This window comes from Symphalangus syndactylus, chromosome 14, assembly GCF_028878055.3.
Source record: "Symphalangus syndactylus isolate Jambi chromosome 14, NHGRI_mSymSyn1-v2.1_pri, whole genome shotgun sequence".
NCBI lineage: Eukaryota > Metazoa > Chordata > Mammalia > Primates > Hylobatidae > Symphalangus > Symphalangus syndactylus.
This window is the reverse complement of record NC_072436.2, coordinates 53,232,507-53,244,696: the sequence shown is the minus strand read 5'-3', so window position 1 is coordinate 53,244,696 and position 12,190 is coordinate 53,232,507. Positions and strand designations below refer to the sequence as shown.

Here is a 12,190-nt window from a genome sequence, read left to right as displayed (position 1 = left end):
GTCTGCGGTGCTCACAAAATTAAACCCACGGAAACCCCAAACATACCAATCCCTGCTCCGTGTGTGTTTCGCATGTGGCTACGGGAAATCCACAAAGGTAACATGGTGCGCCCATACCACATACCAAAGCCTTTAAAGATGTGTTTTTCTAGAACAATGCTGACACGCTTGTGATTAAATATTTTACTGTTCCATCTAGCTGACTCATTTGGTGGTGACACAAGTGCCTGACCCCTCCACACCCCTGGGAGGCACAAAACCCACCCTGCATTTTGCCCTAATTAGCAGAGTGACAAGTGCTGCTCCCCTGTTTTCTGGTGTGACAACCACTGGCGTCCTGGGCAGCATACCTGTGCCAGAGTTTAGAATGCACAGGAAAGGCGCAAGGGCAAATAAAACATTTTGCAACATATTAAAGTACCTGTGCTAACAATTCTCTGCCTTTTAACAAAAAGGCAGTTTGCAAAGAGTGAAAGAACGCCAGTCAGGGGGCAATGCATTGTCTGGTATTGGCTCTGCCTGCCTGGGTGTGCTGCGGGTAGGTGAAGGCACTGAGCCGGCCATCTCTGCTAGACTGTGAGCAGTGAGCTCGGAGATGCTCACACCTGTCTGCCACTCGCTCCCCAGGCATGACCTGGCCACGCCCATGCAGGGTCTATGTTTGTCTCCGGCAGGCTGGGGTCACACCAGCTGTGGCTTTGCAAGGCCTGGTCCTTTGACCCTCTGCTCATCTATGATCGGGCTTGTGCTCAGCTCACAGCAGGCTTTCCCTGAATGCCCTGAGGTCTATGACAGCTCCTGAGAGCCAACCCCCACTGTGGTTGAGGGTGCTGACTCTCAGCCCCCGCCTGGCACAGCCTCCCCCTCCCCGTTGCAGCCTTGCTGAAACGCAGCTGAGCTAATTCTGGGCTCCCTGCCACCCGCACAAGCCCACGCTGCACATGCTCTGACTCACGGCTGAGGCGTCCAGAAGCAGGGATGGGAAGGAAGGCTGCTGCCAGGCACCCACTTGGCATCAGTCAATGGCCAGGGGTCCGTCCTTGGGCCTGACGGTGGAATCCGGGGGTGGATCGAGACCTCTATCCGCTTTCATCAAATCATACTGGCAGTAGCTAAGCCCACATTTTAAAGCCAGTGAATTTCTTGAGACATGCAGCCATATACTCATAGCACACAATCATGGAGTTAAAACCTGGAATTAAAAATTAAACCTGTTACTCTTTATCACTGAGACCTATTTCAGCATGTGGCAAATTCTTATACTACTGCCACATTTCTCAAACATAAAAACCATTTGATCAGAAAAGAAGGGAGATAATTTGCCTCCAGAAGTTCAGCGTAATCTTATTTGAAAACCTTTTCCTGAAGACCTACTATGTGCTCTCCCTCTGAGTACGCCAGAACCTAAGGTGCCATCCCCACCCTTGAGAATCCTCGGTCTGTGCAGGAAGCAGACAGGCATGTCCGTAACCCACTTGTACAGGAAGTGTGTGGAGTGCTGTCTAGAGGGAAGCCACGTGAGAACAGTCACCTCTGTCTGGGGTGGGGAAAGGGAAGAGAGCTGGCAAAGCTACTCAGGGTGGTCCGTGGGCGGTCAGCCAGCGGGGCAGGTCCCTGGGCAGAGAGGACACAGGTGTGAGGCCTGTGGTAGGGGAGTGATTGGGGAACAGGGAGTTCAAGACTGGAGCCTGTGGGGAGTGTGGGGAAGGGCTCAGACACAAGAAGCACTGTGGTCAGGACAGTGGGAAGGACCCACGGGGCTGGCTGGGAGGAGATAGATTGGAGGGTGCAGGCAGAGGACCAGGCAGAAGGACTCACCCAGGAGTCCCTTAGTCACTCAGGACCACACCTCCCACCCAAAGGCAGGTCTGGGCATCCGAGGAGTCCCAGAAAGCATGGTCTTCGGGAGCAGAAAGCCCTAGCAAATGTACACGGCTGTGCAAGTGACTTACACGCGCGGAGCCTCCCCAGTCATTAGAATGAAGATTCAGGCAATCCTTTTCTTGCAGGGTTGTTTACAGGATGCAATCAGCTAAGCTATGTGGGAGCCCTGGCAAGGCGCCTGGCCTGGGGCAGGTGATCCTGCAGCAACCCAGTAGGATGTGATGGGGAGAATATAAAGCCAGCTTCAGACCCAACTCCACAGTTTATGCTTTATGCACAGCCCTGGGACCTGGGGAGGTCCTGAATGCATGGAAGCCTCGGCTGCCTCCCTCCCAGAATGGGCATTGTATGTGCCCTGTTGAAAGGCTAAGCAATCATCTCTGCAATGCAGGCTTTCAGTATCATCTGGCCAGTAAGAGGCTGGCGGCCTGCCCATGCCCCTCTCTTGCCCAGAAGCCAGGAAGCCGAGGCAGGAGCCAGGTAGGGGGAGGAGGCAGGAGCTCTAACAACCCAGGTGACTGTTGGTGAAGCTCTTCACTTCAGAGGTAATTGTAATTGCAGACACGGGAAGGGGCCCTTGAGCAACTCGCAGGGTCCTGCTGGCCCAGCTCCCAGCCCCCCACAGCAAGGAGCACCACCTCCTCACAGGCTTGTTTCCTGGGCTGGACCCTACCCCGTCACTCCCTCCACCCTCCCCTCGAGGTTGGGGCCCAGGCCTGAGCCCACAGCATGAGGAGGAGCCCTGCAGCAGCTTCCAACAGAGCCTGCAGCCCTCACCCAGACATCAAGTTACAGAAGTTGAGTCCTGTCCCCGCCGAGGTTGGGGGCTCTAAGATTACATGGCTGGATATGGGCCAGGACAGCTTACTGTTAGTTTCCATGCTTTTCAAGGGAGACTTTTCTAAAGACAGGAGCTTGTGCAGGGCACAGAGGAGCCCTGTCCCCTGCGCCCCACCAGCCCTCGCCTGCTTCCAGGGAACCGGCTGGCAACCTCACGGAGCTTCACGCTGGCCCCACAACTGGGGCTCTCCTGCCAACAGACTCCTCCATCAGTGTCTCTGCTGAATGTGGGGACATGGACAGAGGCCTGAGGCTAGGCGGCTCTGGGCACAGGTCCACTAGCACTCTTCCAGAGAGAGTCCCTGGGCAGCCAGCCTCTCTTCCTCCTGTGCCTGGTTAGACAGCACCATCCCAGGACTCCAGGCACCTGAGGGAGAAGGAGGGGAAGGCTGCTCCCAGAGCAGGGCCCAGCCCCAGGAGATGCTGTTTGCAGTTGGAGGGTGCCCAGTGGGCAAAGAGGTGCTGTCCAGAGTCCCCCTGGGTCTAGAAGATCCAGGGTCTTGGCACCAGCCTCTGTTCACAGTCACAGGTCCCTGCCAGTGTGAGTGGTTTTGAGGGGGTTGGCAAAGGCTGCTCAAGGTAGAGAAATAATGAGGGGAGGAAGGTCGACCAGGACAGGACTGGGTCCAACTCATGCTTGGAGTGATAAGAGAAGGCAGAAAAGGACATCACGTGCCAGACCTTAGGAGACTTAGGCTCAGAGACAAGGGGGCACAGAGTGCTGGAGAGGTGCTGGCCACCTGCCCCTTTCTACATGGAACAGCACAGGCTAAGTCCTCCCTTTCAGCCCTGGTGGCAGTGCCGGGAGCTGACCGGAGCAGGTATCATAGCAGTTTCTTTCCTGAGCACGTGGGAGGCACCTCCTGGAACCCTCAGAGATGAGTGGGGCAAGGCAGAGGGCAGGGAGCAGGCCATGGGACCACAGGGACCAGGGATGCCTGGGGACTGGTGGAACATGACTCGCTCTGGAGCCCTGGAGGAGCTGCCTGGGTCTGTGCTAATCCAAGAGACAGGGAGACCTCATGAAAGTCACCTAGATCACAGAGGGACAGCCATCAGCTCTGCCAGGTGAAGGACGAGAGCCACAGAGTGATGGTAGGGGCTGCATTGGGCAGGCGAAGAGGGGACCGCTCTTCAGAGAGGGTAGGCTGCCTGCTGGGGGTGGGGGAAAGAGCTGTGAGCCACACATAGGTGCAGGCAAGGGCATGAGTGACATGTGGAAGTTAGGCAACACCAGCTTCGGACAAGACATCAAGCTTTCTCCAACTCTCCCACCGAGGCAAGGCACAAAGGCAATTACTAAGCACATCCGCTGACCACCACTAAACCTCCTGGCACCCAGATCAAAGCTCTGACCATGAGGACATGCTTTCTAGGCAGCTTGAGTGTTTCAAGGCATGGCCAAGCCTTGTGTTTGACGAATGACAGCCCAGGTGCCCACTGGGCTGGCCGGGCCGTTGCCCTCAGGGTCACTGGGCCAGGCCTGAGGAACTGCCCCAAACTTACAGAGATGGACGGATGGCACAGATCCAAACTCCCAGGACCCTAGCCAATCTCTGGGCATGCTTACAAAAAGGGGAGACTTTCCTAATTATCAAGTGATTCATTGGATTAGAAAAACTATACTATGCCCACACAATGGAATACTTCGTAACAACAGAAAGGAAGAAACCATTGACACACACAACTACATGGATGAATCACAAAATAATCACGGGCTGGAAGAAGCCAAAAAGCGCACGATTCCATTTAAGCCAAATCCTAGGAAACAGTGTGAACTGAGTAATAGGGATAGAGAGTGGACCAGGGGTTGCCCTGCAGGGGATGTGGGGAGGGATTACGGATGTGCATGAGGAATTTTGGGGAAGATGGGTACGTGCACTATCTTGATTGTGGTGTTGGTTTCACAGGTATATACATATATCAAGATGTATGAAACTGTGCACTTTAAATGTGTGCAGATTATATGTCAATGATACCTCAATAAAGCTGTTTTATTTTAAAATGCTGATTATAAAAACATAGAAAGATATGAAATCTCCCATAATTCTATCACAGCTAACCAGAAATCACATTTTTATATGTTTCCTTCCAGTCTTTTCCCTACTCCCACACATAAATATCAATTTTTTTAATGTAGGATACAACCTCTCTTTTTAAAAAGTTTTATTATCCTGAATTTTTTTTCTTCTTTTTAATTTTAAAAGTTCTATGCACCCTGGGAAGAGGAGGTGAAGACAGCAGCTCCCCAGAGAAGGGATGAGAGGCCAGGAGAGGAGCGAGTCCCTGAGTCGGGGCATGGACACAGGGCAGAGCAGCTGCCTGTTGCCCTGAGCAAGAGCCTGCCCAGGGTCAGCACCTGTCCTTTGGCATACTTCACCCAAACCATCTCCTTTGCTAAACTGAGCCTAAATGACAGTACTTTGCACCCAGTATCTGCTCAATCAGAATTTGCTAAAGGGAATCCGAATGAAATGAAGTTGAGCCTGCTCTCCAACACATCCTGCACCTTCTGTCTCCTATCTTGGCACTGCCCCCCCCTCTTCCCCATGGGCCTTCTTCTCCCTCCGGCTCGGCCCACTATCCTTCCTGCCTTCTTCATTTAGCCGTAGATCATGAAGTTCCCTCATTCCCTTGTGACTAAGCATCCTTCAGAAATGTTCCTAAGGGCTTCACTGCACTCTGGCAGACGAATGACTCATTCCCCATCACTGGATGTTCAAATTCCTTCCAAATCTGCACCTTTATATATAACATTGTGATGAACATCCTTGCATAGGAATTTTGGACTGCACATTTAATTGTTTCCTTGGGATAAATTCCTAGAAATGGAATCCCCAGGATAAAGGGAGGAATTCTTTTAAAGGTTTTGAGACATCCTGCCAAACTGCTTGGCAGAAAGCTTGCAGCTTCCTCTCCCAAGGCATATGAGAGTCCTTGCCAAACACTTTCACATGCATTGAGTACCATCGTTCACAAAAACAAACAAACAAAGCAAAGCACACCACAAATTTGTCAATTTAATAGCAAAAAATGGTATCTTACTTTAATAGGCACCTACTTGATTAATGTAAGATTGACTTTCTCACACTTACTGACATTTATTTCTCCTTTTACTGGCAAATTCCTTTTTTAAAATGTGTATACATTTAAAGGGTACAAGCACAATTTTGTTACATGGATATATTGTGTAGTGAAGTCTGGGCTTTTAGTGTAACCATCACCCAAGCATTGTATCCAGTAGGTAATTTCTCATCTCTCACCCATTAATCCTTCCCAGTTGTCAATGTCTATCATTCCACGCTCTACGTCCATGTATACACGTTATTTCGCTCTCATTTGTAAGTGAGAACATGGGGTATTTTGTCTTTCTAAGTTATTTCACTTAAGATAATGGCCTCCAGTTCCAACCATGTTGCTGCAAAAGATATGCTTTCATCCTTTGTTATGGCTGAATAGTATTCCACTGTGTATATATATCACATTTTCTTTGTCCAATCCTCCATTAATGGACACTTAGGTTGATTCCACATCTTTGCTATTGTGAACTGTGCTGCGATAAACATAAAAGTGCAGGTATCTTTTTAAAATAATGATTCCTTTTCCTTAGGGTAGATACCCAGCAGTAGGATTACTGAATTGAATGGTAGTTCTATTTTTAGTTCTTTGAGAAATCTCCACACTGTTTTCCTTACAGTTTGTACTAATTTACATTCCCACCAACAGTGTAGAAGTGGCTGGGTGCGGTGGCTCAGACCTGTAATCCCAGCACTTTGGGAGGCCAAGGCGGGTGGAGCGCTTGAGTTCAGGAGTTCGAGACCAGCCTGGCCAACATGGCAAAACCCTGACTCTACTAAAAATACAAAAATTAGCCAGACATGGTGGTGCATGTCTGTAATCCTGGCTTCTTGGGAGGCTGAGAATTGTTTGAACCTGGGAGGTGGATGTTGCAGTGAGCCGAGATCACGCTATCGCACTCCAGCCTGGGTGACAGAGCAAGACGTTGTCTACAGAAAAAAAAAAAAAGAGTTCCCTTTTCTCCTCATCCATGCCAACTGTTATTTTTTGTCTTTTTTATAATAGCCATCCTTTCTGCTATAAGATGATATCTCATTGTGCTTTTAATTTGCATTTCTCTAATGATTAGTGATGTTGAGCATTTTTTCATATGCTTGTTGGTCATTTGTATGTCTTCTTTTGAAAAAAAAGTCTATTCATGTCCTTTGCCCATATTTTAATGGGATTATGTGTGGGTTTGTTGAGTTGTTAGGTTCCTGGTAAATTCTAGATATTAGTCCCCTATTGGATGCACACTTTGTAAATATTTTCTTCCATTCTGTAGGTTGTCTGTTCTTTCTGTTGATTACTTCTTTTGCTGTGCAGAAGCTTTTTCATTTAAGTCCCATTTGTCTATTTATGTTTTTGTTGGATGTGCTTTTGAGGTCTTAGACATGAATTCTTTGCCTAAATCAATGATCAGAAGAGTTTCCCCTAGGTTTTCTTCTACTGTTTTTATAGTTTCAGGTCTTACATTTAAGTCTTTAATCCATTTTGAATTGATTTTGTATATGGTGATAGATAGGGGTTCCGGTTTCATTCTTCCCCATGTGGCAATCCAATTTTCTCAGCACCATTTATTGAAAGGGGTGTCCATTTTTATACCAGTGCCATGCTGTTTTGGTTACTTTAGCCTTTTAGTATAGTTTGAAGTCAGGTAATGTAATGTCTCTGGCTTTGTTCTTTTTGCTTAGGACTGCCTTGGCTCTTCGGATTCTTTTTAGGTTCCATATTAATTTCAGGATAATTTTTTCCTTTTGTGAACTAATTCATATCTCTCACCCACTATCTCATTAAGAAGTTCATTCACAATGAGTTGTTCATATTCATTATTAAAGTTGTTTATATAATATATTAGTCATTTATGTTGCAGACATTTTTTTCTGTCTCTGGTATCATGTGTAGAAAGATGTTTTTCATCCCTTAACTACTTACTTACCTAAATTATTTTTAGCACTTCAATAATTTCATTTTTATATTTAAATTTTAATCTCCATGGAATATATTTGGGGGTTTGATATGAGCAAGGGGCTTGATGGTTTCCCAAGTGGTTAAATATTAACCAGATGTATTAACTTCTATATTCCAGCCTTTCTAGTCTGTTCCATGGGCATGTTGTCTATTTCCATCACAATATCAAACCGTTTAAATTATTATAAATTTACAAACTTTTTTGAAACAGGGTCTCACTCTGTTGCCCAGGCTGGAGTGCAGTGGTGCAATCACAGCTCACTGCAGCCTTGAAGTCCTGGCCTTAAGCAATCTTCCCACATCAGCCTTCTGAGTAGTTGGGACTGCAGGTATGCACCAACATATCTGGCTAATTTTTAAAAGGTTTTGTAGAGATGGGCTCTCTCTCTGTTGCTCAGGTTCGTCTTGAACTCCTGGCCTCAAGCAATCCTCCTGCCTCAGCCTCCCAAATTGTTGGGACTACAGGTGTGAGCCACTGTGTCTGGCCTACAATATGTTTTTTAATATGTTTTAATATCTGGTAAGTTATCCACCCAGATTATGGCTAGGTGTTGCATTAAATCCATAAGTTAATTTGGAAACAACTGAAATATGTAAGATATTGATCCCCCACTGCTGGAACACGCTGAACATCTCTACCTGTACAATGGCTCTTTTGTGTCCCTGGTACAATTTCATTATCCGGATTGTACACACTTCCCATGAGTATCGTTCCTGGGTGTTCCATCTTTGATTCTATCATGAGTAGAACTGCCCACCTGTCACATCTGCTGACCTTCTTGCAGGCAGAGGACTACACTGTGCATACTTCACATGTGTAGGCACTGTCTCTGCAGCTTTCACAAACGGGGCACAGCTGGTTCCAAAGCCTTCACTGAGCGTTCATCCCACAGGCAACCAGGGCTGTCACCACCAAGCGGTGCCAGCACTTTCTTGTGGGACACAGGACCTCCCCAGTCTGGCTGCAGCTTACTTTGAAACTCCTCTGTCCCCTCCAGCCCTCCAGCACCCGTCCAGTCCCATCAGACACGGCACACTTATGCACACTGGACCCCTCTCCCGGCTGGAAAAGCCTCCCCATACTTCCCTGCCTGTGGAAACGGGTCTCACTCCTCTAGATCCACTCCAACGCTACCTCCCCAACCCAAATTCATGAATCCCCACTGGAAGTCCATCTTGCACAGTAGCGCTTATTTTAATCTACTTTGTGATAAGAATCACTCAAGTGTCTGTGTCCCCTGTCAAGTGTGAAAGCACACCCCACCCTAAGTCATCCTGCCTCAAATCCAGCGCTGTGCCCACAGCTGCAGCAAATGCGTGTTGACAAACTGGATCAAAGAAACCTCAGGAGTGGAGAACCTGCTCCTCCCTGCTCACTCCCTGAGCCAAAAAGAAGAAGTACTCCAGGAAGACAGGAGGCTAAGGACAAAGAAGCATTTATGCTTCTCCAGAGTGGATGGGGGTGCATGCCAGCCCTGCTCTCCCAGAACCTTCTCAACAAGATCCCAGAACCTTTCCAACAAGAGAGGAGCCGAACTTCTCTCCCTTGGGAAGGTGGGAGCCCGGTCTTGAAAATCAAGTCTGCCTGACTATGGCCCAGACGTGCTCAGGCAAAGGCTAAATTCTCAGTCCCAGTCACACAGCAGATTCACCTGCAAAGCTTGTTAAGCCCCAGAAGGTCCCACCCAGCCCTCTTGAGTCAGTCTGGCAGGGCGCGGCAGGGCAGCCACAAGTGGTGCCGATACTGGGCCAATCTGCAGCCCAGGTGAGCGCACCTCCATCTCCCTGGCCTTCCTTGAATAATACAATGCAGACAGGCAAAGGAGGAAACCAACATTGGGCAGTGCCCAGAGGCAGGCCTTGGGCTCGGAAGGCTCTTGACATGTATTATGGTGTTCCCTCAGTGAACCTGGGTGAATTCTTGCCCCCATTTACAGATAAAGATACACAGTCAAAAATGTAAGTCTCATCCCCGAGTGACCAGGCTGGGCCTAGGACCAACCCCACTCCCCCACATTTGAGAAATCCAACCTTTTCTAGCTTAGCTAAAACTCCAAAGTTCCTGAAATTCCCACATATCCATCTCTTGGTAATCCCTAAGGCTGAGGCCCCTGAGCACTTGATCCTGAGACGTGCTCAGAAGCCAGGGCTGCTTGACTCAGAACAGGCTCTGTCTGAGGTGGAGTCTCTCTGTGCTGCTGCAGCTCCTCCTGCACCCATGCACAGCTACGCCAAGCCACCGGCCAGACCCTCCTGCACAGAGTCATTCCCGCCTCTGTGACTCTGCCCCAGGTCATGGAGACCCTGAGTCCCACTTCCACCCAGGGCCACATTATTACTTTCTCGGGCCCCACACACGCTCACTCTCCTATGCCCCTTGCTCCACTTAAAAAAAACAATTACAAAAGCATATTTTCTGATTGTGTCAGTGCAAAGGTGAATATATTAATAGTATATATTAAAACATTTTCTTTGACCTAAAGTTCATGTTTTTCTTATTTTTTGATTTCTTTTCTTTTCTTTCTTTTCTTTTCTTTTCTCTTCTTTTCTTTTTTTTCTTTTCGAAGAGGGCATCACAGCTCAGTGTTTATCTTCCGATTAAAGAAATTAAAATGGCTGGGCGCAGTGGCTCACGCCTGTGATCCCAGCACTTTGGGAGGCTGAGGCAGGTGGATCATGAGGTCAAGAGTTCGAGACCAGCCTGACCAACATGGTGAAGCCCCGTCTCTACTAAAATACGCCCATGCACCGGGCGTGGTGCTGCGTGCCTATAGTCCCAGCTACTCAGGAGGCTGAGGCAGGGGAATCGCTTGAACCCAGGAGGCAGAGGTTGCAGTGAGCCAAGATCCTACCACTGCACCTCAACCTGGCAACAGAGCAAGACTCCCTCTCAAAAAAAAAAAAAAAAAAAAAAGAAAAAGAAAAAAGAAAGAAAAGAAAAGAAATTAAAACATTTTCACAGGCCTCTCAAACTACAATGGGCTCTTGGCACTGTGCCCCCTGTGCCCAGTGGGCCAGCTGGCCTGGACCTGCCACGAGCAGCACAGGATGCCCGGAATACTCCCCAGGGAAGACCAGCTCAAGCACAAGCTGCCTATGACGCCATGCAGCTCCAATTAGCTTGACACCTAGCTCTCCCTCACAAGGGAGCCTAGGCCAAGGTTCCCTGCAAGACAGGGCCACGGAGGGAAGGACATGCCTGCAAGGGTCCAAGAGCTTCTTGTGAGGGGCCAGGGAGGAGAGAGGGGTCTGGGGTGTCTCACGATCCCTGAGCAGACAAAACAACTTGTATATTTCTAATGCTGAAAGCTCTGCCAGGCTAGCCGATGCTTGGGGTTACTTTTAATGCCTGGAAGCTAAAAAGAAATGAAATACAAAATTCAATAAAACTGAGCAGCAATTCACTATGAGAGTTTAGTTATCTGAGCCTACTACATCTTTTAAATTTATAGGCCGGGAGTGGTGGCTTATGCCTGTAATCCTAGCACTTTGGGAGGCCGAGGTGGGCAGATTGCCTGAGCTCAGGAGTTCGAGACCAGCCTGGGCAACACAGTGAAATCTCGTCTCTACTAAAATACAAAAAATTATCCAGGCGTGGTGGTGTGCGCCTGTAGTCCCAGCTACTCGGGAGGCTGAGGCAAGAGAATCACTTGAACCCAGGAGGTGAAAGTTGCAGTGAGCCGAGATCATGCCACTGCACTCCAGCCTGGGTGACAGAGTGAGACTCTGTCTCAAAAAAAAAAAAAAAAGAAAAGAAAAGAAAATTGTGATCATGTTTGGTTACCTCTTTTAGGCTATATTCTGCTAATTCATATTATTTTTAAAAATTCATGGGGAAAATGGTACTTTGTCTCGTAGCTGGAGTGAAAGCCTCATCAATTGCAGAAGCACTGTGGTCCCAGGGCACCCCCTAATGGAACCTACTCAAATTGCAAGCAAAGTACCCAGGAAGAAAAAGCAAATTGTGAAAGGAGAGCCTGTCATACCCACTTCTTTGAGAGGCTACAAATATTAATCACCCAAACACAGATCCTTATTTCTTTATATGTGAATCCCTGATGTACATGCACTATCTAGAAATGATATCAATACTAGGTCACATATTTATACAGGCTATTATTTCTCAGTATGTGTCAGATGTTGATGTGATTAATAAAATATGACACCTAGACAAGTCTCAAAATTCACAGTGCCTGTCTTTTTGCTGATATGCATTTTTCCTACTGATGAATTGTGAAAACATAGTTACTGTCATATGAAAAGTTTCTCAAATTGTTCAATATTACAAAGGGAACTTCATACTCAGAAAAACTGGGAACTCTGGCTTTAGGGCAGAATTTCCAGCCTTTACAAAAGCAAACACCATGGCAGGCCATCCTGGATATTGATCCTTGGAGGGAATTTGATGGGAATTCCACTTTAGTTGACAGTGAAGAGC

The 12,190-nt window shown here is 47.9% G+C and overlaps 1 protein-coding gene across 4 annotated transcripts in view; it reads right to left on the bottom strand.

Annotated features, from left to right (window-relative positions):
• Positions 1–12,190, bottom strand: part of CRACDL (CRACD like) — a 158,371-nt gene that overhangs the window by 133,913 nt on the left and 12,268 nt on the right. Inside the window, exon 2 of one of the 4 annotated variants that reach the window (XM_055241199.2) lies at positions 956–1,192. The exons of the other annotated variants lie outside the window; for them this stretch is intronic. The gene's annotated coding sequence lies outside the window, so the exon portion shown is untranslated. The remainder of the gene's footprint in view (positions 1–955; positions 1,193–12,190) is intronic. 4 annotated transcript variants of the gene reach the window in all.